The sequence below is a fragment of the Canis lupus genome, chromosome 6, assembly GCF_048164855.1.
Source record: "Canis lupus baileyi chromosome 6, mCanLup2.hap1, whole genome shotgun sequence".
NCBI classification, from domain to species: domain Eukaryota; kingdom Metazoa; phylum Chordata; class Mammalia; order Carnivora; family Canidae; genus Canis; species Canis lupus.
The window spans coordinates 70,778,998-70,804,291 of record NC_132843.1 but is presented as its reverse complement, the minus strand read 5'-3'; the positions used below and the strand labels follow the sequence as shown (position 1 = coordinate 70,804,291).

The following is a 25,294-nucleotide window of genomic DNA, read 5'->3' as shown; positions in this document are numbered from 1 at the left end:
GGGCCCTGTCACATGACCACATGGCAGCCCTGAAAACAGAAGTCACATGCTAAGTATGGCAGAGCAAAAGAGTAGAAGCAGCCTGGGACACTCGAAGGCATGGTCCACCGGAGTTCAGGGCTTATGTCACATAAGGGAAGAAGCACGGGTTCTCTAAGAGTCCTGTTACATGGAGCCATGTGATCCCATGGATCAGTGGCTTGGTGGCCCTGCCTGAGCTCCACTCACACAGATGGTCACAACTGTATTCCAGGAGACTCAGGTCATAAGCAAAGTTGCCTAACAATCTAGACTTTTGGGGACCCCATGTGTGAGGAACAGGAAGTTTTAGATTCCCAAAGGGTGACTGTGCCTGACAGCCGATGAGGTGGTGCGTTCAAGTTCTCCGCCGCCTGGTACCTATGGGAGGAATGCGAGGCAGATGAGTGCGGATGGAGAAGCCAACACTGCAGTTTGGCAGGATTTGCTACCTCATGGGCAGCGAGAGGGGGGGTGACCAGCAGAGGCCGGGGGACCTCCAGCTCACCTCTGAGGTTGGGGAAAACTTAGTCCATTTTGTTTATAAGTGCATGGGCTCTAGATCAGGGGGAAGCACTGAGTTCCACCTTGGGCCAAGGTAATTATTTCTTCACGTGAGCTCAAGCTCGCAGTTAAATCTAAAGGCGTTTGCTGTGCATGTCCTGCGTGCAAGTTCCTGTGCTTCGTGCTGGGGGAACTCAGAGAGGAAGAAGACCCAAGCCTTGCCCTCGGGGAGGGAGTCGACAATCTAGCTAGGGGATGGCATAAGCACAGACGATTCCCCCTGAGAGTAGGGGATGTGGAGAGGCAATCATAGAGGTAGAGAGGGAGGAGGAAACAGAGAGGAGGGGAGGTCTGAGGCCTCAGAGGTGAGCTGCATCTGAGCTGGGCTCTGGAAAAGGAGTGCTGTTTCTTTTTTTCTTTTTTCTTTTTTTTTTTTTTTAAAGATTTATTTATTTATTTATGATAGACACAGAGAGAGAGAGAGAAAGAGAGAGAGGCAGAGACACAGGAGGAAGGAGAAGCAGGCTCCATGCAGGGAGCCTGACGCGGGACTCGATCCCAGGACTCCAGGATTGCGCCCTGGGCCAAAGGCAGGCACCAAACCACTGAGCCACCCGGGGATCCCCAGGAGTGCTGTTTCAACAGGGGGCAGGGTGGGGAGGGCTGGCCCAGACTGAAGGAGCAGAGGGAACAGGACACAGCGAGGTCACCCGCATGGAGTGATTCCAAAATGGTCACAGCCTAGCAAGGCTACAAGTGTTGGGAGCCAGAGGCAGTGAACCTTGGGTGCTGAGTGTGGGAGATAAAGCTATGATTGAGTTTGAAAATAAAACTAATGGTGGTCAGCAGGCCCTGGGCCTGTAAGAGGTGCCAGCCGACCCTTCTAAGCGCTTTCTGTGAATTAACTCACAATAACCCTAGAAGGCGAGGGCTGCTGTTCTGCCCATTTTACAGGTCATGACACTAAGCTCTCACCAATGTCAAAGCCCTGAGGAAAGCCCAGATTCAGTGCAGTTTGGCTCAAGGGTCTCCCCGTAGTGATGAAGCTATAGTCGGAAGGGGTCAGACCATGGTGGGGTGGGGGTCTTAAACCACCCTAAGGGGTGTGGTTTTCCCTGCTTGGATCTGTGAAATACACACAAGACCTTCAGAATTACACTTGTGACTTTGAGGCATCCCCTGGGAGCTCCATGAGGAAGGGCAGGTGGAGGGAGAGAGTCAAGGCACAGGGCCCATTAGGAGGCTGGAGTCCAAGAAATACTTGAGGAGCTGTCCTGGAGCAGAGCCCGGCTTGTGAAGCTCTCTGTGCATTACTGAGGGAACAAGATGAAGATTTTATTATTTTTTAAAGATTTTATTTATTTATTCACGAGAGACACAGAGAGAGAGAGAGAGAGAGAGAGAGAGAGGCAGAGACACAGGCAGAGAAAGAAGTAGGCTCCATGTAGGGAGCCCGACGTGGGACTCGATCCTGGAACTCCAGGATCACGCCCTGGGCTGAAGGCAGGCGCTAAAGCACTGAGCCACCCAGGCATCCCAGATTTTATTTATTTATTATTTAAAAGAGAGAGAGAGCACAAGGAGGCAGAGCAGTAGGCAGAGGGAGAGGGAGAAGCAGGTCCCTGCTGAGCAGGGAGCCTGACACAGGGCTCGATCCCAGGACCCTGAGATCATGACCTGAGCCGAAGGCAGTCGCTTCACCGACTGAGCCACCCAGGGGCCCCCAAGATGAAGACTTTAAAGAGATGTCAAGAGAGGTAAGAGGAGCCTGGGAGGAGAAGAAAGGCTGTTCAGACTTTTTGTTTGTTTTAGAGAGAGAGCGAGGGCATGGGTGCAAGTGGGGGTGGGGAGAGGCAGAGAATCTTAAGCAAGCTCCATGCTCAGCCCATAGCCCAACACCAGGCTCGATCTCATGAGTCTGAGATCATGACCTGAGCTGAAATCAAGAATCCGATGCTTAACCAAATGAGCCACCCAGGAGCCCCAAGGCTGTTCAGATTTGATCAGACTTGTCCCAAAATATATCCTGTAGATAGATCGTCTGCACATGACATAACATATGAGCAAGCATATTCCCTGCACTGTTTTATGTGACCACAAAGGACCAGACCCAGCACGAAAGACCATCAATGGGACACTGTTTAAATACATTATGATTTATCTGTACCTTGAAATACTATGTTTTCGTACAGCTTGGGAGGTAAGCATGGTTTTCGCATTTTCTAATGTTTGGAAAAACATAAAGAAAAATATTTTATGGTATATGAATATTACAGGAAATCCAAATTTCAGTGTTCATAAATCAAATTTTATTGGGACACAGGCACGTTTATTTATGTACCAACGCGCCTGCTTTCCCATTACGATGGCAGTCGGGCAATGGGAAAGAGGACCCAGGGCCTGCAAAGCCAGAAAGATTTATTTTCTGGTCCTGTACAGAAAAAGTTTGCTGATCCTACATAGACTCTCTCTGGAAAGCTGCATAAGAAATGACCCTCGGCAGTTGCCTCTGGGGAGGGGGTATGCAAAGGACGGATTGGAAGGGAGATTTCCGACAGTGGAAATTGTGTACTTCTTAAATTTTGAATCGTGACTATTTAACTTATCTTTAAGTTTAATTTGAAATTTAAAAGAGAAAAAGAGTGGACCCCGTTTCTAATCCTGAACTGAAGGAAGAGGAATGAGCGAAGGCAGAAAGGGTGGCCAGCCTCTAGCCCTTCAGGGCTGGGTCTGGGGGAGGTCACAGGCCTCCAGCCCTGAGAGGTCGCCAGGTGAGCCCGCACTTGACCTCAGCCTTGCACTTGCAAAACGACCCAGGACCCAGAGCTCTCCTTCCCTATGGGTGAGGAGTCCATGCTGCTCATGTGCCTAGAGGCTCTGCCCCAGAAAGGGGCCGGAAGACTGGCCTCTGTCTCTCCGCCTGCTGGGGGCACGAGGGACATGGACAAGTCACCCAGACTGTGGCCTCGTCAGTAGTTGAGAAACGAGGAGGAGAACAGACTGGGAGTCTGGAATGGTGAGGAGGACACGAGGAGTCCGAACACTGGGTCCTAGGCTTCCCTTGCCACCAGCTGCCACTGTGACCTAAGATAAGTCATTCTGCCTTTCAGCAGGGCCATGATGGACCAGACTGAGAGTCATCCAGCTGTCACTGTCCTGCCCCCTATGCCCGGTAGGTAAACTACTGGGCATCCCTGAAGACTTCACAGAGGCCCTAGGTTGAAAGAGAAAAAAAAAAAAGGCAACAAACCAGTCAGAACAAGAGCCAGTCTCACCTAGATGGCCCCTGGGACGTGTGGTTCTCCGCGAGCCTCACCACCTCCACAAATCAAGCCCTTCAGCAGAGGAGTCCAGGGAATAGCTTGGTCACTGGCCAAGCGGTGGGAACAGCACAGGCTGAGTGATGGCCTATCCAGCAGAGCAGAGGCAGGCAGGAAGTGGCTGCAGGGGCCGGTGGGCTTGGTGGAAGGCCTCTCCTGAGCAAATCCCGGCAGGTGTGCCAAGAGCCCAAATGCTGGAAGGAGCTGTAGCAGCTGCATCCCTAAAGGGTTGGTCCCTAGGGAAGTCCTGTGTGCAGGGTGGGGAGGGAGGTGTCATCAGTGGAGGCGTCTCCACCTGAGCAAGGCATGTGGCTGCCTCCTGCTGGCTCTCACGGTCAGGGACGGTGAGCCCAGAGGCCGCCCAGCATCCCCAGAGAGCCCTGGGCATATATGGCCCATGGTTGCCCTTAGGGTCACCTGGGGCCTCGAAGCCTCAGCCCTCCTTCCTCCCTACAAGTCCCTAGGCCTCCTTTATGACCCAGCTCAAAACTTTCCTTTTCAACAGAGGAGCCAACTTGAAGGGGCTCACGATGGCCACATTTGAGGTAATTTCAGCAACAAAATAAATGATAATCAAATAGACTATAACATAAACTAAAGGCAAAATAAAGAATATGGGTCTATACAGATATAGATGGGTATTTTTTTTTAAGATTTTATTTACTTATTTGAAAGGGAGAGATCATGCAACAGAGAGCATGAGCGTGTGAGGGTGGGTGGTGGTGGGAGGCGGAGAAGCGGACTCCCCGCTGAGCAGGGAGCCGGGACCCCGAGTCCACGACCCGAGCTGAAGGCAGACGCTTAACCCACGGAGCCACCCAGGCGGCCTAGACAGGTATTTGAGTTTTTACAGCAAAACTCCAATTAATAGATGTTCCGAAGGCACAACAGAAATAGAAAGCCACCATTTGGCAAACACCTCCTGTTTTAAGCAGGAATCGTCAGTGGGAACAAACATTCGTGGGTGAAAATGAATGAGAAACAGGATGTTTATACAGCCTCCAAGTATTTCCCCACAAGGTGCTTGTTAATGGCAAAGGGGAGAACGGTGTCTGGACGGTGCAAAGGCCTCGCAGCACGGCCTTACCCAGCTGATCGGAGTCAACGTAACAGGGCCCGCGACACGTAGGCCTTGGGTGGCCCAATGCAATGCGCCGAGGGGGCACAGCATCGCCTCTGTGGTGTTCTTGTCAAAACACACAGCTTGGGGGATCCCTGGGTGGCTCAGTGGTTTAGCGCCTGCCTTCAGCCCAGGGCGTGATCCTGGGGTCCCTGGATCGAGTCCCGCATGGGGCTCCCTGCATGGAGCCTGCTTCTCCCTCTGCCTGTGTCTCTGCCTCTCTCTCTCGGTGTTTCTCATGAATAAATAAATAAAATCTTTAAAAAACAAACAAACAAAAAACACACACAGCTTGAGGAAACACCAGCCAAAGCCAAACCGAAGGACATTCGACAGCATCACCGGCCCTCCCCGCTGGCCCGGACTAGAGGAGCCTAAGGAAACGGCGACAGCTAAGGGCCGCGCGTGGGCCTGGTGGCTCCTGGACCCGACCAAGGACATCAGTGAGGCCACTGCCGAAATCCGAAAGAGCTTTCTAGCTAATGTTGACTCCCGTTTTGAGGATGGAGCTGTAAATCTGTAGGCTGTCAACGTTTGGGGAAACTAGTTGAACAATACTCGGTAGTTCTTTGTACTATTTTTGTAACATTTATGTAAGTCTGAAATTATTTTGAACAAAACAAAACAAAAACCTTTCCTCTTTTTCCCGACTGCCCCACAGTAATGCCCTCAGCTGTGTGCAGTCAGCTACTCGGCACGTGGTATTTCTAGTATTTGCTTCCATGTCTGACTCTCTCTGGCTGGGAGTCCTAGCACGGGGACTATGAGTCTCTCAATTTGCCTTTTGGCCTCATCTTAGAAATCTTATTGGGATGGAAGCTGGCTCTCATTTATCTCTTCGAGGAGCCCCTATTCCACCCTCTTCCTTCTCTCACTGTAAAAAGCACTGCTGTTCTCTCGTCGCTCTGACCAAAATCCCAGGGCTCATCCTCGATGTCTCTCTTCCGCTCATCTCAGGCCTGACAGGTCCTGTTGGGGTTCTCCAGAGTTTACTGCCACCCAACCATTCCTCCCTCTCCTCTCCAGTGCCCTCAGCTCAGGGCACTCATTTCTCTGTGGAACATGAGCCTCACTTGCTAACTGGCCTCTGCCTACCTGACCTTCAAGTGCCATCTCCACTTGCAGCCAGGGGGACCTTTCAAAGGGGAAAGTCAGGTCTCCTGTCACTCCCTCCACTGTGAATTAGTGCAATCAGTGTGAGATCCACATACCCAGCATGTCCCCACGAGGCCCTGCCTACCTGGGCCTCTGCCTTCCATCTGACCTCACCTTGAACTTCTCTGCCCTCACCCCCCCCGCTCCAGCCACCTGGCCCTGCCATGTCTCCTGCAGAAATGCCAAGTCTGTGCTCATCCCTGGGGCTGCGGATCTGCTGCAGCTCTTCCCAGGACAGTCTTCTCGATGTTCAGGACTCAGCCTGTGCATCTGCTCCTCAGATGGGCCTCATCCCGTGTACTGGCCAAAGTAATCCTCTCCTTCCCCAGACCCTCTTTGTCTCTGTGTCAGTTGGTTAGGGCTTGTGTGACCAAGCACCACCGACTGGGTGGCTTCAGCAGCAGAGATTTAGTTTCTCACAGTCCCTGAGGCTAGAAAGCCAAGATAGAGATGTCAGAGATGTTGGTTCCTTTGGAGGGCAGGGAGGAGGAGCTGTTCCAGGCCTTTCCCCTAGCTTCTGGCGCTCTGTGGCGCTCTCTCGTGTTCTTCGGCTTGTAGACAGATCACTCTGATCTCTTTCTTCATCTTCACGTGGCATTCTCCCCATGTACCTGTCTCCAAACTTCCCCTTTTTATATGGACACCAATCATATTGCTTTGGAGCCCACCCTAATCTCATTTTAACTCGATCACCCTAGTAAGGACCCTATCTCCAAATAAGGCCACATTCTAGAGAACAGGACCTCAACACGTAACATTTGGGGAACACAGTTCAACCTATAACAGCCCCATCACCCCGGTTTATTTAGGACCCTTATAATCATCTTAATTATCTCATTTATTTGTGGTCTCCCCAACATCTCTGTGTCTCCCCAACTGTAACATAATCTACGTGAGGATAGGGATCGGCTCCAAATCCAGTGTTTGGTCCTTCTCCTGCCCTGCAGAGAGATACTAGCCCCTATTTCCACAGCATGAATCAGGATACTTCCATCAGGTGCCACAGGTGAGAAGAAAGACCTGCCCTCATTCACTATCCACAACCAACCAATGCGCTTGCTCCAACACTCATCATTTAGCTCCATGTCCAGCCAAAGATTTGTGGCATCCAGCCCTGGATCCAGCCGTGCATCTCAGAGCCCAGAAATACTCCACACATAGTAAATAGTAAATACTTGTTGAATGAATGAAGGCCACATAGTTTGGGCTTTGACTCAGGCTCCCTGCCTTCCAGCCAGGGACTGTGCACATGGACTGTGCAGCTAGACTGCTTGGATCTGCCCCTTAAACTGAAACCTGGGCACATTACTTACCCACTCTTTGCCTCAGTTTCTCCAGCTGTAAAATGGAGAAAATGATAAATGTACTTCCCTGCTACATTGTATGAAATGAGATCATAGGTGGCGAACAGTGTCTGGCTAACAGAAATGCTCCGTGCTGACTGACCGCAGCCTCAGCTTTTAGGCCTGATCTGAGGCCTGAGAAAATTCCTGGTAGCCAAAGGGGCTGGAGCCCAGGGAGGTGTCTCTGGTCAACTGGGTGCTGCAAAAACTCTAGGCTTCCGCTCAGTGTCCCTCTTCAGAATCCCCATCTACCTTGGGCAGATTTTGACTGCAAAAGCCTTGGCCAGTTACTGGGTTGGGGGGGCCTTGGAATTTCACTGGTGCTTTGGCTGATTGAGGAGAAGGAAAAGGAGGATCTAACTTCTCAGCTCTTTCTGAACATCTCATGTGAGGTGTGCAGCTTCCCGTTGACTCAGCAGGCCAGTTTCCTTGGAATCAGCCACTCTGGTTTGAAACTGGTCCTGTTGCAACAGGCTCACAGCCGCCCCCGGAAAAGCTGACCCACCACTCAACTGGCTTCCTGATTTAATACCTATATATAGCCACACTTATAGACAGAGGTCTATATATGTATACACTTAGAAACCAGCAAAGCTAAAAATACCCCCTCCCTATACCTTATTTCTCCATTTTCTGTAGTTCCTGGTTCTTATTTTAAGCTCACGAGATTGGAAATTGCTGTCAAAATGGAGTGACCTCTAGCTGTGGGTGGCAGGGAGGTGAGAGCACGGGCTCTGTTTGGGAGATGCGGGGGTGGGGGCAGGAGGGTATCCAGGCCCAGCCCCAGCTCTAAAGTCAGGGTGTTGTGATTATCCAGGATACCTTCCCCCTCACTGGGCCTCAGGGTCTCTCAACTGAAGGAGGAACTGAACCTGATCTGAGGTGTTTTCTTGCTCATCCATTCATTGGCTAAGGGCAACGGTACTCAGGGGGACAGCTGACACAGACACACCGGAACCGCTGACTCCTGTTCTTTCGTGTATTTAACAAATATTTATTGAGCACTTACTGTGTGTCTGATAAAAACCTCTACCCTTGGGGAACTTACATTCCAGTTAGGGGAGACAAATAATGAACAAAATAAATACATAGTATATTTGGTGGGGAGTGTCATGGAGCAAAATAAGGCCAAAAGAGGTGAGAGAAAATGGGAGGGGGGTACAATTTAAATGAAGGAGGTCAGGGAAGACCTCACTGAAGAGATGGGGTTTGCATAAGGACACAGAGTAAAGCTGTGCCCAGGAGGAGGGGGAGCAGGCATGCAGACACCTGGGGTGGGCGTGGGGGGAAAGTGTCCAAGCAAAGATGCAAACGCCACCGAGGCCCCAAGGTTGGGAGTGCACCTGGTGCATTGGGGGCCACTGTGGCGGGGGTGCAGGGAGCAGGGAGGGAGTGAGGGCTACGACCCGCCTCAGATGGAGAGGTAACATGGACCACCTATGGATGGGAGGAGGTGCCATTGGAGGGCTCTGAGCTGAGGAGGGACCTCAGCTGACTTTCACCTTCCCAGGATTGCCCGGTTGCTGAGTTAGTTTGTAACAGACTGCAGGGCGCGTGAGTAGAGGCAGGAAGACCATGGAGGAGACTATGGCAAAGCACATAAGGGCTGGTGGTGCCTCAGAGCAAGCTGGTGGGAGTGGAGATGGGAAGAATGGCCAGAATCCGTATGTATGTGGGTCTGCTGATGGTTTAGGCATGAGTCTCTTAGCAACAGGAGCCAAGAGTGACTCCAAGGTTATTGGCTTGAGCAATGATGGAATTGCCATAAACTCACATGGAGCAGAGTGTGGGAGGAGGAAAGATCAGGAGCTCAGTTTGGACCCACGCGGAGGGTGATGCCTATGAGCCTTCCCAGAGGGGGCGCCCAGTGGGCAGCTGGATGTAGGAGTCTGGAGTTCTGCACAGAGCCTGGGCTGCAGATCCGCAGTTGAGTGGTTCCCAGGTACACATGTATAGTATATAAAGCCGCAGGCCTGGGTGAGACCCCTGAGACAGCATCTGGGGCCCACATGCTGAGCTCTGGGGCACGCCAATATTTAACAATCAAGAGGTGAGAAGGAAGCACGAAGTGAGAGAGAAGAATCAGCCAGGTCGGCCTGGCTTAACTTCAGTTCTTTATCCGTAAAAGGGGTGCTCTCTGGCCTCCCCTCCCACTCTAATGCCTGCGCTTATAGGATGCAGAATGGAGGTGTGCCCAGATCACAGCAGAAGGCCCTTTCTAGGCCTCGTCCGTTTCTAGGCACGTGGGGACCCAGGCTCCTGACTGAGCTCCCTGGTGTTGGAGCATCTGCAGATGGCCTCACGCTGCTGGTCACCAGGAGGGGTAAGGAGTGAGGAGGCTGGCAGCCCTGCCCCAGCAAGCCGTCTGCAGGCCCCGTCTGGGGAGGGGAGAAGGCCAGTGCCAAGGGGTTCTTACCTGGGCTGGAGTGGTAAGAGCTTTTTTTTTTTTTTTTTTTTTTTTTAAGATTTTATTCATTTATTTGAGAGAGAGAGAGAATATGTGTGTGCGTGCGCACGCACGAGAGGGAGAGAGAGAGAGAGAGAGAGAGAGAGAAGGGGCAGAGGGAGTGGGAGAAAAAGCAGCAGAATCTCCGCTGAGCCCCTACGTGGGGCTCCATCCCGGGGCCCTTGAACATCATGACCTGAACTGAAGTCAGATGCTTAACTGACCAAGCCCCCCAAGCTCCCCAGGATCTGGCTTTATTCAGACACTGCTTTCCCCCTGTGGGCAAAAACCAGCTTAACATTCTCCTGTGATAGAGGCCAACAGGGGAGTGAGTGATTGGGATATTAATCTTGCACATGATTTGGGGCATTTTTATATAAAAGGAAGAGGGCGGTCTCTGACATGTCTTCCTGCTATCCTCTTGGGAACTTGAAAAATAGTTCTTTCTTTTGCTCACCTGCAGGTAATGCCCAAATCAGGTCTCCCCCCTGCCCACCCAATTTCTAGATCCAACCTTGGACAGAGCAGAACCAGCCCTGGAAGCATCTGTAGTATGAGGCGAGCAGGATTCCAGGCCTCAGGCAGTACTTTGGCCGCCAGAATCCCTCCCTGAATGCTCCCAGCCCACCCACCAAGCAGTCTTCAGTGAGCTCACACTTCAGCCCAGCTAGGGGGCTCTTGTTTTACTACTACCAATTAGTCACATCCATTGCACACTTACGGGGCTAGCATTTTATATATATTAACATTTATGTGTGTGCATACGTATATAAATACATTTAATCCACAAGAATCCTACTGCTAACACCTCGTCATAACTGAATTCAGACACAACACTACACGTTCCAATCTCCGCATCTTCTCTTTATCCTCACCATAACAAGACTCCCAAGTTTTGTGCAACTGAATTCTTGGGATGCCCCTTGGGGTGTTCTGATTAGGTTTTGCAGTATTACTGTTCCCTTTTATGCAGGAGAACACTGAAGCTTAGAAAGATGAATTTACTTACTTTAAATCACTCAGGAAGCTGGAGATTTGTACCCCGGTATCCTGACTCTGCAGCTCATGGGCTTCATCTCCTTGCCGTAGGGCTCCCTTGGGCCTTTGCCATCAAATCACTTGACAGGTGGGGTCACTGAGACCTGGAGGGGAGAATGCCTTCCTTCAGGTCACAGAGGGCTCCAGCACAGTTGAGCCTACGCCCAGGGGTTCTTTCGGAGGCTGCTATCACTTTTAATAGATATTCTGAGTATACACCATGGGCATTCTGGGGACACAGCAGGGTGGCTCTTCCTGGCGCAGAGCACCCCCAGCCTGGTGCCCCTGATGCTCAGTGGCCCCATGGCACTCATCACGGGGGAGCAGAAACTGTCCTGTGGCTGGAAACTGCTGGGGGAGGCAAATATACTCCAGCAGGAATCCCACCCTTAAGGAGTGTGAACCACATCCCTGAACCACAGGTAGCATTGTACCTCCTGCCTCCCCTGCTGGGGGCCCTCCCTCTCCCTCTCCACCTGCTGGCATCCTAGGCACCTTTCAAAGCCAGGCCTGGTTCACTTGACCTCCGCTGGGAAGCCTCTCTGCAGAATCCAGACCTGCTTCGTCCCCTCAGCACTGAATCTTCGGGCCTTTCTCTGCTGCTGGGTACTGGACTGTACTGGTGTCCATTCCCCTGGGCAGTCAGGAAGCCCCTCGAGAGCCAGGATCAGATCTTTCCCTGCACGGGTCTGGCCGTGTCTTGTTCTGCGTGCCCGCCCCGGGCACCCAGGCTGATGTGCAGTGATTTAACTTGCAGCATTAAGTATGAGCAGAACAGTGATTCCAAGTGGGAATGACAAGAATTCCGAAGAGGTGGAGGCTCCCCGAGGAAAGAGCTGGTATCCTGCTATGCTTTGCAACACAGGGAGAGATGATGCACGTGAAAACCCAAGAGGCATTTATTTTAGGAGGAGGAATGGAGTCAGACAAAGGCATGGAGACAAATTCTGAGGAAGGGGACAACAAGGAGCACGCATGGGAGATAGCAAGTCTTCTTTCTGGCTGGATCCAGAAAGGGAAAATGAGCAAACTAAGTTGGATCTGGACCGTGGAAGATATAGACTGACAGGGTAAGGATGGACGGTCCCTGTGGGCAGCAGGGGACCTGGGGGTGTGGACAAGGGTCCCCTCCCCAGATGGGGAGCAGTGGGAGCAAGGGGCATTGTTTGGTGCTTTGTAGTTTCCAAAGGGCATTTTACCGAATTTTTGGCTCACACAATTTTTACTCTGTGTCTTTTGGACATTATTATCATCCTCATTTTATGGATGGAGAAACAGGCTTGAAGTCACTTGTTCAAAGTCACAATGCTAATGATCAGCTTCAAAGCTGGGCTTGTGCCCAAGGCTGGGAGGGGGGGAGGGGTATTGAATTGGTAATGGGGGTGTGACCCCAGAGCAGTGTTGGCACTGCAGGGTGGGAGCGGGGGAGGTGTACCCAGGAGATGTGCTCTAGAGCTCAGCAACAAATTCAATGGACCAGGGAGCAGAAGGAGGGGCTGAGACAGGGCTGACACCTTGAGCCTGAGCAGGGGAGAAGGGGAAGGCTGGATTCCCTGTTCTAGCTGTGCCGCACTTCCTGAGTCAACCCAAGCCCTGATGCAGAGGACAGAAGAAGTTGGGGTGGGCATACCAGTAACCGGGTCACAGAAATCGAAGATGCCCCACAGGGCCTGCCATTACATTATATTATATTACATTATATTATATTACATATATCATATATCATATTATAAATTGTATATTGGATGAAATGGCAAAAGAAAGAAGCTCTGGCTCTGACTTTTGGATCAGTCAAAGGTGAGCCCATGTCCCTACTGTCTCAGCACACAGAGGCCCAGCGGAAAACACACAGGAACATCCCCATCCTACCAGGGACCTTGTGGAGACAAGAGGAAGTGTGTTTTAGTGGCAGAAATTACTCTGACTTCAAGGAGTCTGTCTGCCTTTCCTCCTGGGCTCACAGCTACCTTCATTTCCAGCTCTTGTCCCTTCTCATGTCCACTGAGTTCTGGGTCATGGATCATGGGCAGAGGGAGGTGGCCATGCCTGGGTCTGGCTCATGATTGCTTCCCATGTGATTCTTCACCTTTCCTTTCCTCTGCCAGTAGGATGTCCCTGCCTCGGGTAACATGGAAGCTCTGTTATCAAGAAGGGAGCATCTTCTCAGCCCGGACTCCTGAATGGACAGGGTGCCTTCCCCCACTGAGTCAGGACCACCTGCACTGGACAGTTAGCTAAGATTTTATTGGGGTAGGACACTGAAAATCTGAGCATTATCTTACCTAATAGAGCATGGAGATGTTTTTTTGAGAACCGCAAGATGTTGTTGGATTGGAAAGCATTTTGTCCTGTTTGTATTTTAAAATCCCAGGTTTTCTAGCCTGGGAAAAACCATCTGGAAAGGCCAGCAGGGCCAGCTGGTGAGGGTTTGGGTTGCACTAGGACCAAGGAATGTTCTGCCGACGTGAAGCATGCGCCTGTTAGGAAATCAACTCTCTCTCTTAGCACATCTGAGCTGCTGAGGCTAGGGACCACTCAGAAAAAGCCCCTCCCTCATTGTGCAGATGAGGTCACAGAGAGAGAGAGACCTGCCCAAGGTCACATGCCCCTCCCCCTGGTGCTGTGTGCGTACCGGCAACACTCACCATTGTCGAGGTGGACAAGTAACTGTGGTCATGGTTATAAGTGACGGCTCCAGACCAGTACGCCTCTGTTCCCACACCCTTGTGTAGTCCCTGCTCACCCTGGCTCTGGGCTTGACCATATGATCCGCTTTGGTCAATGGAATATCAGCAAATGTGATGTAAGAGAAGGCTTCAGGGGATCCCTGGGTGGCTCAGCGGTTTAGCGCCTGCCTTTGGCCCAGGGTGTCATCCTGGAGTCTCGGGATCGAGTCCCACATCGGGCTCCCTGCATGGAGCCTGCTTCTCCCTCTGCCTCTCCTCTCTCTCTCTCTCTGTGTGTCTCTCATGAATAAATAAAATCTAAAAAAAAAAAAAATTAGGGGGGGTAAATTTTTATGCAGCAAAGGTCGATACAGGACACTTGGTGAATGGCGGTCCCTTGCTGTGTATTTGCACATATTCTCTACGTGACATGGAACACAGAAGTGTCTGGATCCTCATGTGTGGATATTTACCCAGTTTGGTGCTGTTTATTACACCCCCCACCACCACCCCACACACAAACACATCCCTGTCATGGGCTAGCTGCTGTACTCAGAATTCTGTACATATTAATTTAATTAATCTTTATAACAACTCTGTGTGATATTGCCTCCATTTGACAACACAGCAGCTAAAGCTTGGTGTGGGGCAGCCCCAGTGGTGCAGCGGTTTATGCCGCCTGCAGCCCAGAGCGTGATCCTGGAGACCCTGGATCCAGTCCCACATCAGGTTCCCGGCATGGAGCCTGCTTCTCCCTCTGCCTGTGTCTCTGCCTCTCATTCTCTCTCTGTGTCTCTATGAATAAATAGATAAATAAATAATCTTAAAAAAAAAATAAAGCTCGGAGTGATCAACCTGCCTAGGGTCATAGGGTCACTAAGTAGGACCAGGTTTGGACATCTGGCCCCAAGTCCAGGCCTTTGACGACCACTCCACGCTGTCTCCTGTCCGTGACTCTGTTTCTTGGCTTCACCACGTACTCAGTCCTCCTGTGGCCCAGCGGCCCTCACCCCTGCCCCTAGACTACCGCCCACTGGGATGGCTGGCCACTGCTGTTCCCAGGCGGCCACAGGTGTGTCTCTTGTGACACACTCTGCCTTGAAACAGGACTCACCATCAGGGTGAGTGTGAGCCACGGTTCCTGGGGTCAGAATCCAGTCTCCAACTCCAGCCCCAATATTTATTCGCTGTGGGACCTTGAGTGCTTTCCTCAACTTCTCGGAGTCTCAGTTTCCTTACTGACCACATCATCAGTACAGAACAATCGCTGATGTGCGGGACACAGGTCTAGACACAGATGATACCAAGTAACCTAGCCAGGTGCCTGGCATCCCTGGCCTCGGGAGTTCTTGGTATGATGGGAAGGAAACGCTGACAGACTCAGTGAGAGGTGGAATCAACTGACGACTGTGGAGGAAATGCTCGCTAGATACTAGTGGAGCCTCAGTTCCAAGCTGGAAGTGGTGGATTTCTTCTCTTCTCCCTCCCTCCTTCCCTTCCCTTCCCTTCCCTTCCCTTCCCTTCCCTTCCCTTCCCTTCCCTTCCCTTCCCTTCCCTCCCCTCCCCTCCCCTCCCCTCCCGTCCCTCTCCTTCCCTCCCCTCCCCTCCCCTTCCATGAGAGAGAGGGCACATGTGTGAGAGCAGGGGGAGGAGCAGAGAGAGGAGGAGAATCTTAAGCAGACTCCATGCTCAGCGCAGAGCCCAACGTGGGGCTCAATCTAATGACCCTGAGATCATGACATGAGCCAATATCAAGAGTGCGACACTTACCCTACTGAGCCACCCAGGAGCCCCTGGAAGTGGTGGATTTCTAAGTCCACGGCTGCAACCTTGTGCCCCCACTGGAAGCCCCCTGGGAAATAAAAAAAAAAAGGGGCTTTTCTTCAGGGAAAGATGAGACTCCCCGGCCCTCAAGCATTGCCCAGACACCCTCCCCGCCCAGCGCCTGCAGCTGCGCCACTGCGGTGGATGCCGGCCCAGGCCCCGCAGCCCGATGCTGGACCCCCAGTTCCAGCTGACACCTTGGACGAGGGCTTGACTCCCCTGGGTCTCAGGCTGTCCTCTGTCCCGTGCAGATGATAACTGACCGCATGTCCCGAGGTCACGGTGAGGACTGAGTGGGTTGGAGGCTGGAGCGGCACAGGGCAGGCCTAGGGGTGGGGAAGCCCCAGGCCGTCATCAGGTTATCATCCTTCCGCTCCCCAATCCTCCTGCGCCCCCCGAAGCGGGTTCTCTGAATTCTAGAAATCCTGGCAGGCAGCGGACTGACATGTGCCCAGCTGTTCGCGAATCTCTGAGGCCAAAGAGCATCTACTGCACTCACTCCCCTTTCAGGGAGTCGTCATCTTGTCCTTTAGGATTGTTATTAATTGAAAAACCAAAGATAATGTGCGATTATTGTAGAAAAATCGAGATATATGGATAAGTGAGAAGAAATGAAAACCACTTCAAATCCCACCAGTCAGATGGAACTGTCGTTAACATCTTAGGGTCTCTCTCTCTCTCTTTCTCCAGACTTTTCCCCATTAACTATACTTGTTTAATAAATATGTGTCTACTGTTAGGCCAGGGGGTCAGCATACTCTGCCTCAGGCCGTCCTTTGAGACCGCCGTCGTTGGGTGGGACACCAGGGCCCTGTTGGTGGCTCCAGCCCAGGCCCCAGAGGATGGGGGCAGGACCCCTCTGCCTGCTGCCAGTGTGCCCGCCCCCAGATGAGCCTGGAGCCGCCTTCTCCCAGCCCTGCCCCGAATGCCCCATCTTCCATGGTGGCAGCTTTTTGTGTGGGACAATTGTGTCAGCAGGAAATCCCGCCAGCCAGCAGTCCCCTGGGGATGAATCGGGCCTTTATGTGAAAAGCTGCTCCCGGCACACCCCAGCTCCTTCTAACCCGCTCTGGAAGCTGACCGTGCCATCGCTAATAACCGAGATACCGAGTGGACGGGGCGGGAGCCTGCGGAAGGCCTGCCGCTCAACAACAGCTGGACAGCTTCCTGCCAGATGCAAGGGTGACATTTCTCCAGGCTTTCTCGACTCCTCCTAAACCTCGTCGAGTGGGGTTTGCTTTCACTGTCTCCCATGGGATTTCTCAGAAGCCTTAAAAACCATAATGGTTATCACTTACTGGGCACATCCTCTGTGCTGGGCCTTTTGCAGAACTTAGGTTGAATCCTCACCTCAGTTTTGCTAGGTAGCTAAGGACATGGAGGCTGAGGCTTGACCCAGGCCCTGCCACCAGTAAGAGAGCAGAGAGATTTGAACCCAGTGATCCAACTCTCAAGCCCATGTTCTTGATTTCCATATAATTTTTTTTTAAGATTTCATTTATTAACTCACAAGAGACAGAGAGAGGCAGAGACACAGGCAGAGGGAGATGTGGGACTCGATCCCAGGACCCCGGGATCACACCCTGAGCCAAAGGCAGATGCTCAACCACTGAGCCACCCAGATGCCCTCCATGTAAAAATGTTGATTTTATTCACACGATGTATGCCCACAGTGAAAAATCACAGCATTAAAAGAAGAAGTCCCAGAAGCGAGCTCCAACCTCCTCTGCTCCCCAGAGGCAACCACTTCCAACTCAGCAGCAGCTTCTTCCCCCCGCTCTTAACTCTGGATTTCAAAAAGTCATCTAAATTCTATTCCTTGCATATTATTTTTGCAAATGAGTCTATCTTTTCCATTTCTTAGTTTTCTTCTATTTAAAGCAATTTCCCCCAATATATTATTTTTGAGAATAAGTCATCCTCCCACCTCTTTCTCATTTCTTAGTTTCCTCTATTTAAAGCAATTTCCCCCAACTCCTTTAGTGGATCCATCAGAGTCCCAGTGATCATCTTCCCACCACTCATCCAGATCATGTGTCAATCCTCCTCCTGGCTCTGGGGTCCTGGTGACCTCCCCTCCCCAGGCTGGCTTTTCGCTCTTGGCCCTGGACTTCCCTCTGACTTTCCTTCATGGAAGCCCCTGTTCCTGAGTGCCATGGCTTCCTCTTTCCCAACCAGCACAGTTTCTGAGTCCTGTATGTCTGAAAAGGTTTTTCGTTTTCCCTTCACGTTGGATTGATTTGGCTGGGCACAAGATTCTAGGTTGAAAATCATTTTCCTTCAGAATTTTGAAGATATCTCTCCATTATTTCCTAGTCAGTGTTTCTAGAGAGAAGTCTAATGCCCTTGTCATCTCTCTTTCTTTGTCGGTTAAGTGTTTTTCTCTTTCTGGGGCTTTCCAGGTATTTGCTTTATGCTTTTGTGTTCTAAAATTTCATACCGATGGGCACTGGTGTGGACTGTTTTTTATGCATCATGCTGGGCACCTTCTACTGTATTTTTAACCCTATTATATTTTAAACTTTCAAGAACTCTTTCCTCTGACTGTTCCTTTATCATGGAATTCTGTTTTTATGTGGTACCTGGTAACTTTAAGTGCCCAAACTTTGGAGCGCTCCTGGTGTTCCTTGGTCCAGGTGTCATCATTTGCCTCTCTTGCACGCATGTGGATTGTGAGCTTCTCAGCTCTACTCCGTCAGAGACTGCTCCTCTACTCACCTGCCCATCTTTTTTTTTTTTTTAAGATTTATTTATTTATGATAGACATAGAGAGAGAGAGGCAGAGACACAGGAGGAGGGAGAAGCAGGCTCCATGCCGGGAGCCCGACGTGGGACTCGATCCCGGGATTCCAGGATTGCGCCCTGGGCCAGAGGCAGGTGCTAAACCACTGAGCCACCCAGGGATCCCCTCACCTGCCCATCTTAAAAATGTTTAGAGGTCTTCCCTCCTCAGTGATCTTCCCTCTTCTCTTCATTCTGGCTTACTGTCTTTGTAATTCCATTGTTAGTGGTTATTTGGGGAAAGAGGTGAGTGAAATGGGATTTAGGAGGCCGTATTTGTTATCGATTGTTGAATAACAAATCCCCCCAAAATGTAGGGGCTTACAACAATCATTTACCATTTTTCATGAGTCTGAGGATTGATTGGGTGTTTCCTCACCTGGTTTTACCTGGCCTCACCCATGCAGCTGTATTCAGTTGGTTGCCTGGACTGGGAAATAAAAGTTGGCCTTGTTCCTATGTCTGGTGGTTGGTGCTGGCTACCGGTTGGGGAGCCTCAGTTCTTCTCACTGGTCCCCCATCCTCCAGTAACCCAGACTAGCTTCCTTAATGGGTGATCTCAGAGCATTGTTCCAAAAGGTAAAAGGCCTTAATTTCCTTCTTTGTAAAACGTGGCTTTGTGTATAATAAATGAATCAAGATGTGTAAAATCCATCCTTAGCACAAAGCAAGTGTTTAATAGCGATAGTAACGGATTTTTCTGGAAAAACATCACATCTCTAATAATGTAACCACTGGAAATGGAATTTGAGAAATCAAGACTAATCTAAGTCCGGGCTCTTTACAGAAATATCTTACAGGGCCACGGCGAGGATCCAGTAAATTCAAATGGAGAAAGCATCTAGAAGAATGCCTGACACTTCACACATGTTCAGTAATTGTTTTGTGTACATCCTTGCTTTCTCAGGTTGGAGGTACTAAGCATAGCCCGGCCCTGGCAGGGCCATTGTGATAATGCCACTACCAGTCAGGTCTGGGGGAGATGGCTTGATACAGTGGGGACAGGGCTAAAAGTCACTGTGTGTGCTCACTCAGGGTTAGGGTTTGGGCAGCCAGCTCACACGTGTGCGTATCTCTACAGCTCTCGTTCTTTTTTTTTTTTTTTTAAAGATTTTCTTTTTTATATATAATCTTTTTTTAGAGATTTTATTTATTTATTCATGAGAGAGGCAGAGACATAGGCAGAGGTAGAAGCAGGCTCCTCTCAGGGAGCCCGATGTGGGACTCGATCCCTGGTCTCCAGGATCATGTCCTGAGCCGAAGGCAGATGCGCTCAACCGCTGAGCCACCAGGTGTCCCAAGATTTTCTTTATTTATTCACGAGACAGACAGAGACGGAGAGAGGCAGAGACACAGACTGGGAGTGTATGCATTTTTCTGGAGCTAAAGTCCACAGTTTGGGTTAGATTTCCCGAGAGATCACTCTCTGGGAATCCCCCACATATTGAACATCTGAGCTCTAGAGACTCTCTCATCCTTCCAACGTATATGCTTCTCATGGGGTCTGGGTTGAAAAATGAAATTATCATGTTAATAACACTGTAGACTTTGTTTTTGCTGCCCAGTGGTCTGCTCTTTCCTCCTGGCTGCTCTTCAGTGATTTGTGAAGTATGGGTGGCTAGGTAAGCAGCCAGCAGCGAAGTGAGCTGGTTTTCACCTTGTCCATGCTATAGACATTGCCAGTGCTGGCAGGAGGTCTACGTGTCCTGAGCCCTGCATGAATGTTCCAGCCTACCCTCAGGGTTTGGGTGCATCAAAAAAATCCTTCATGCTGGGACGCCTGGGTGGCTCAGTGGTAGAGCGTCTGCCTTCGGCTCAGGGCTTGATCCCAGTCCTGTATCCGGCTCCCTGCATGGACTTCTCCCTCTGCCTCCGTCTCTGCCTCTCTCTCTCTCTCTCTGTCTGTCTCTCATGAATAAATAAATAAAATCTTAAAAAAAAAAAGAAATCTCGTGCTGAGTCCAGGAGCAGACAGAGAAGGGTCAGCCTTATCTGGCTACTTGCAGCGACATCTCTCCAAGGAGGTCACCTGCTATTCCTTGACAGATACTTCCCTGTTCCAGTTCTTCTACCATCACATTAATGCCTACAAGAGTCAACTTTTAAGTCTTGGGCTTTTCTCATGAACACAGTGTTGCAGTTTTTAAGGGAAGAAAGCGAGTCCCAGCAGAATTGCAATATCTCAGCTAATTCTTTCTCCCTGAAGTTTAATTCTAGACCAACTTCCTCTTTTGTGATTCAAAGGCAGAGAAGAGGGTTCGCCTACATTTTGTGCCATATTTGCTGGCAGACCCATTCCTGGGGGGGGGGGGGGGAGTGGTCAGAGAGTGACTGGAGCCTGACTCACACAGGCTTAGAAATTTGGTGGCAAGCAGAAAGAGATTTCTGGGGCCCAGCACGCCAACTGTGAGGTCCATGCAAACCCACCACAGGGCACCACCTTTCCCTAAGGTGGAAGGCTGTCCCCCTACCCCACACCTCACCCACCCTCATCATTGGTCAGTGCCCACCCTCTAGTGGGGGCCTGGGGAGGTAGCCAGGCCCAGGGCAGCTGGGGCTCGGGTCCCCAAGTCAGCTTGTCTCAGCAGAGGGCCCCTTCCCCATGCCTCTCACCACAGGGATTCGGTGACTCACTCTGAATAAGGCATCGTAAATTTCTTCCTAATAACACACTTGTCACTGAACCATTCCAACAATTTGGCATGGCAAGAGATCTGGCTCCAGGCAGCAGGGCGGGTAAGTCATCCTCTGTTTATAAACTGTTTCCTGCCGAGGGCTGGAGAGGGGTCGAGGACCACCAAGTCTATGTCACACATGCCCTGTGGAGCTGGAATGAGGATGCCCACTTTACAGGTGAGGGATGCAGAGACTCGGCCCCTGAGGCCCAGGCCCCGCAGGCCAGACCCTGTACCCCACGCCCAGCAGGCCGCACTGTGGAGGGGCTGTGGTGGCAGGGGGCTTGGGTTTGAATCCTGCCACTTCTAAGCCAGCCTACCTTTGGCAGGTTCCTTGATCCTTCTAGCCTTCCCTTTCTTCATCTGTGAAAGAGATAATCCTTAATCTGCGAGGATTTTGTAAAGATTCAGTGAGGTACGTCAGGTAGAGAACCTTCAGCATGGTGCCAGCCCGCAGCGAGTGCTCCTAAGCGCAGCTGTTGGTATCACGGACTCCAGTCGAGGGCCACGTGCCTCCCTCTGGCTCATGACCCCTCACTTGGCTTCCCGTTGTCCTCTCCTTTGGCTCTCCATCCTCTCATGCTCTGTTGCGAGTAAAAGAAAGGTGGCCACTCCTACATTGGATTACTTAATGATCTCAACTAGTATTTGAGGGAGTTGACAGTTCACCCACAGTTGACAAGGGTAGAAACTGAGGCTGGACGAGTTTGGGTGACTTCCCCAAGGCCACCGCTAGGGGCGTGACAGAGCCAGGATCTGCGATCATTCTCCCATAGAGCAGCTCCCAGGGGAAGCCCACGATCAAGGACCAGCTGTACCAGGGAAGTTCCGGATGTGGCCGAGTATTTTTGTCACTGCATTCTTCCCAGGCAGTTCACTCTCTGGACTCTGGACGGTTGCCAAGGAGGTGTGAATGAGCAGGCCGAAAGAGGACCTCCTTTGGAGGGTGCAGTTCCGAGCTGTCCTTTACTGAGCCCTTGCCTTGTGCCCTCCACGCCATCAGCTGTGTCTCTGTCAATCCACATACTCCTGTGAACCTAGTGCAGTTCCTACCGTACGGGGGAAAATGAGGCACGGAGAGTCACTCAGGTCACTGGCCCCAGGCTCCACCTGCGTGTCCCCCTGTGGTGTTAAATCTCTGCACCTACTGCCTCTCATCGGGGTGGCATAAAGTTGGGCCACAGCACTCAGTTTTGGAAACCACATCCAGGCTAAGGGACTGCCACCCACTACCACGGGCAGGAGCGGCCGACGCTGCGTCCCTTCAGGAGCCTCTGTGTGCTGGAGGAGGAGGGGCTTGGAGGGGGCATCTCCTGCTGCTTCCATGCCGCAGCCCCGCAGCAGCCTCCACAGGATTCTCTGCCTCACAGCCACCTCTGAGCGTCCGCCATGGGGCCAGACCTCATTCAACGGCAAGGCAGGCCCAGGGCCCACAGGGTCCTCTGTCCCTCCCCCCTACAGCCGCCCCACCCCACCTCCCCGAGGGAAGGAGCTCTGTACCTCCATCACCCAGAACCGTGCCAGGCCCTCGACAGACATCTGTTGACTGCTTGACAGACTGACCAACACCGGCCAGCCCCGGGGACAAACAGAACCCGGTGTGGCAGGACTTTGCTGGGCTGTCAAAGGGTAGGGGGCCCGGATGGCTCCCCAGACAGAGCTGAGGCGGGGCGGACGGGCAGGCCGCGGGAGGGACGGGAGGGACGTGGGACAGAACCGACAGCTCTGCTTCAAGCGGGTGGAGGGCAGCTGCCAACCAGAGAGCAGCAGGCTGGCCAGCCGGGCCTGGGCCCGTGTCTAACAACGCCAGGCCTGCTAAAGGCTCCCGGCCCCACGGCTGCTGCCGTCGCAGACCCCGACAGTCTGCCCGGAGTAGGGGCCGGGAGGTAAGGGAAACCATCTGGACTGGGAGTCACAAGACCTAACACGAGGGGGTGGACGGACCCCCTCTCTGCTCACTGCACCTTCCCCCCTGGCTGGGTCCGTCCATCTGTGATTGCTTCTTCACACCTTCCATCTGTAAAGCAGAGATGTGTTGGGGCGCCCGGGTGGCTCAGTGGGGGAAGCGTCTGCCTTCAGCTCAGGTCTGATCCCAGGGTCCTGGGCTCCCTGCTCAGTGGGGAGCCTGCTTCTCCCTCTCTCTCTGCCCCTCCCCACTGCCCGCACTTTCTCTTCCAAATAAATAAAGGCTAAACAAAGCAAGACAGAGCTGTGTCTCCCTCACAGGTCACGCTGTGGATGAAAGAGCCCAGAAACTTGTACAGACCCTGCACCTCCACCCACCCCTTCACAGCCAAAGACCCTAACTCCACGGAGAAGCCACATCCCTCAGGTGTCTCCTAAGTGCAGACTTCCCATACCCCAGCTCAGAGCCCCGGGCTTCTTCCTCCGAATCCCCCACCTCTTCCCTGCCCACCCTCCTGGTTCCAGGAGTGGGCTTCCCTGTGGAGCAGGCCCTGACACAGAAAAGGAAATAATTAGCATAATCACCAATTCAATTCTCTCCAACTCTCTTCTCTGTGAAAATAATTTGCTCCTCTCGCAGCCACGAGGCCAGGGAGATGGTGAGGCTCAGGGAATTATGGAATCTCAAGCTAATTAAGAGGAAGTGATGCTCTTGCTCTAGGGAGACAGGCTCTGTGCTCCTGCTGCTCTGAACATATCACACTAAACACCAAAGCAGCCACTGGAAAATGGAAAATGTGGAGGAGGCACAGAGGGATGTGAATGACAAAGATGATCAATCAGAGGGTTGGGAGATGAGATGGATGTGAGATTAAAGGTTAGCCCAAAGGAGAAAGAAATGAGAGGCAGGCAGCTTAACCATCCCTTCCTGGTTGTAAAAAGAATATTTCTCCTTGGTTCTTTCCGTCCTCAAGCCTATGTTCTCTCATCCTCACTCCCTTTATCACACCCATCTTTGTGTTCTATTTACTTGTCAATTCATTTTGACATTTTACTGAGCACCTACTCTGTGCCAGGCAATTTGTCAGGTTCTGGAGATGAAAAGACTGGGAGAAATGGACCCCTACTGCCTATACCAGGGGACACCAACTACCCATACTACAGTATGGGAGGATTATAGGACAATAGGGCCTGTCTGAGGCCTCAGAGGTAGGAAGGACCAGGCCAGGTGCCATGGAGCTCAGGAGCAAAGTGGGCCACTCAGCACTGTCTGGGCTTCAGGGGCAGTTTCCTGCCGGGGGTGACGCCCAAGTGGAATCCTGAAGAATCAAACAGTGAACCACGGGAGGCAAGGTGGGAAGGGCATTGCAGGCAGCAGGAGCACCTAAGCAAAGGCCCATGACATAAAATGCAGGGTGTATATAGGCAATGACAAATGGTCGGGCTTTGCTGAAGCAAAAAGTAGAGACAGATGTGGTCCGAGCCAGGGCCAGAGCATCAGGCAGGGCCCAGAGCTCAAGGCCCCGGATCCTGTGGTAGGGAATTGGCTTTGTCCAGAAGCAGCACAACCCACAGTGTTTAGAATGGCACACGGTACATGCGGTATTGATAGACAACCCCCCCCCCCCAAAAAAAAAGGTGCTTCTGGGTCAAATAAGTTGAATGATGTGGAGTTAAACCAGTGGTTCTGGTTATCTGGTGGGTCGAGGCCTGGAATGCCACTCATCACCCTACACTGCCCAGGACAGCCCCCTACAAAAACCTCTGCCCTCCACCCACTCCCATCCCCACCTCAGGGCTTCTACAACCCATGCACCGGCCCACCAAATCATTTGTCTCTGCATTGTCATACTCTGTTGGCTAGCCGGTCTCCCCACTGGACTATACAGGTCTGGATGGCTGCAAAGCCAGTATTTGGGGGCGGGAGAAGGAAAATATGGGAGAAGAGGATGTTTTGGCAGAGTTTGGTGGAGGGGGCTGCATCGGGTGGAGTCTGGCTCATGGGGGATACCCCTGCTGGCAGGGTTGGTGGGTAATTCTAGGGGCTCTTTCCATTTTGGCAGCTCTAACCAACTGTAGCTAGGGGTGTGGGAATCAGACCCCAGCCCAGGAGCCGGCCAGATCAGATTCAGGGACCTACGCTGCACTAGGCACTGGGGGAAAGTGTGTGTGTGTCTTGGATGAGCATCCCCATATGGCCAGCTTTTTCTTCACAGTTTTATTTTTCTCCATAGCATCTTTTAACCCATTTTTCAGTTTATTTGCCTGTCTCTCCTCACTCACTTCCCCACCTCAGAATGTGGCTCTTTTGTCTTAATTGTTCACTGCTTTATTCCCAGGGTCTAGATCAGTGCCTGGCACATAGTATGTGCTCAACTAAACTGTGTGGAAGCACAGAATATCTGAACACGCCCCTGCTATACAGCTTAGAGTGCCTGGGTGCTGGAGCCAGTCTACCACATGCACTTGCTCCTCCCCTGCACTAGTGGGAATGGGGCA

At 51.7% G+C, this 25,294-nt stretch overlaps 1 long non-coding RNA gene across 2 annotated transcripts in view; it reads right to left on the bottom strand.

The window, feature by feature from the left end:
- Nucleotides 1-1,009: 1,009 nt before the first annotated feature.
- Nucleotides 1,010-25,294, bottom strand: part of LOC140635863 (uncharacterized) — a 69,532-nt gene continuing 45,247 nt past the window's right edge. Inside the window, exons 8-13 of one of the 2 annotated variants that reach the window (XR_012033175.1) lie at nt 15,632-15,760; nt 15,381-15,462; nt 14,725-14,897; nt 11,440-14,405; nt 10,916-11,048; nt 1,010-4,089 (exon numbers count right to left, since the gene is read on the bottom strand). This is a non-coding gene — a long non-coding RNA (uncharacterized lncRNA). The remainder of the gene's footprint in view (nt 4,090-10,915; nt 11,049-11,439; nt 14,406-14,724; nt 14,898-15,380; nt 15,463-15,631; nt 15,761-25,294) is intronic. The other variant, XR_012033174.1, reaches the window with a different exon arrangement.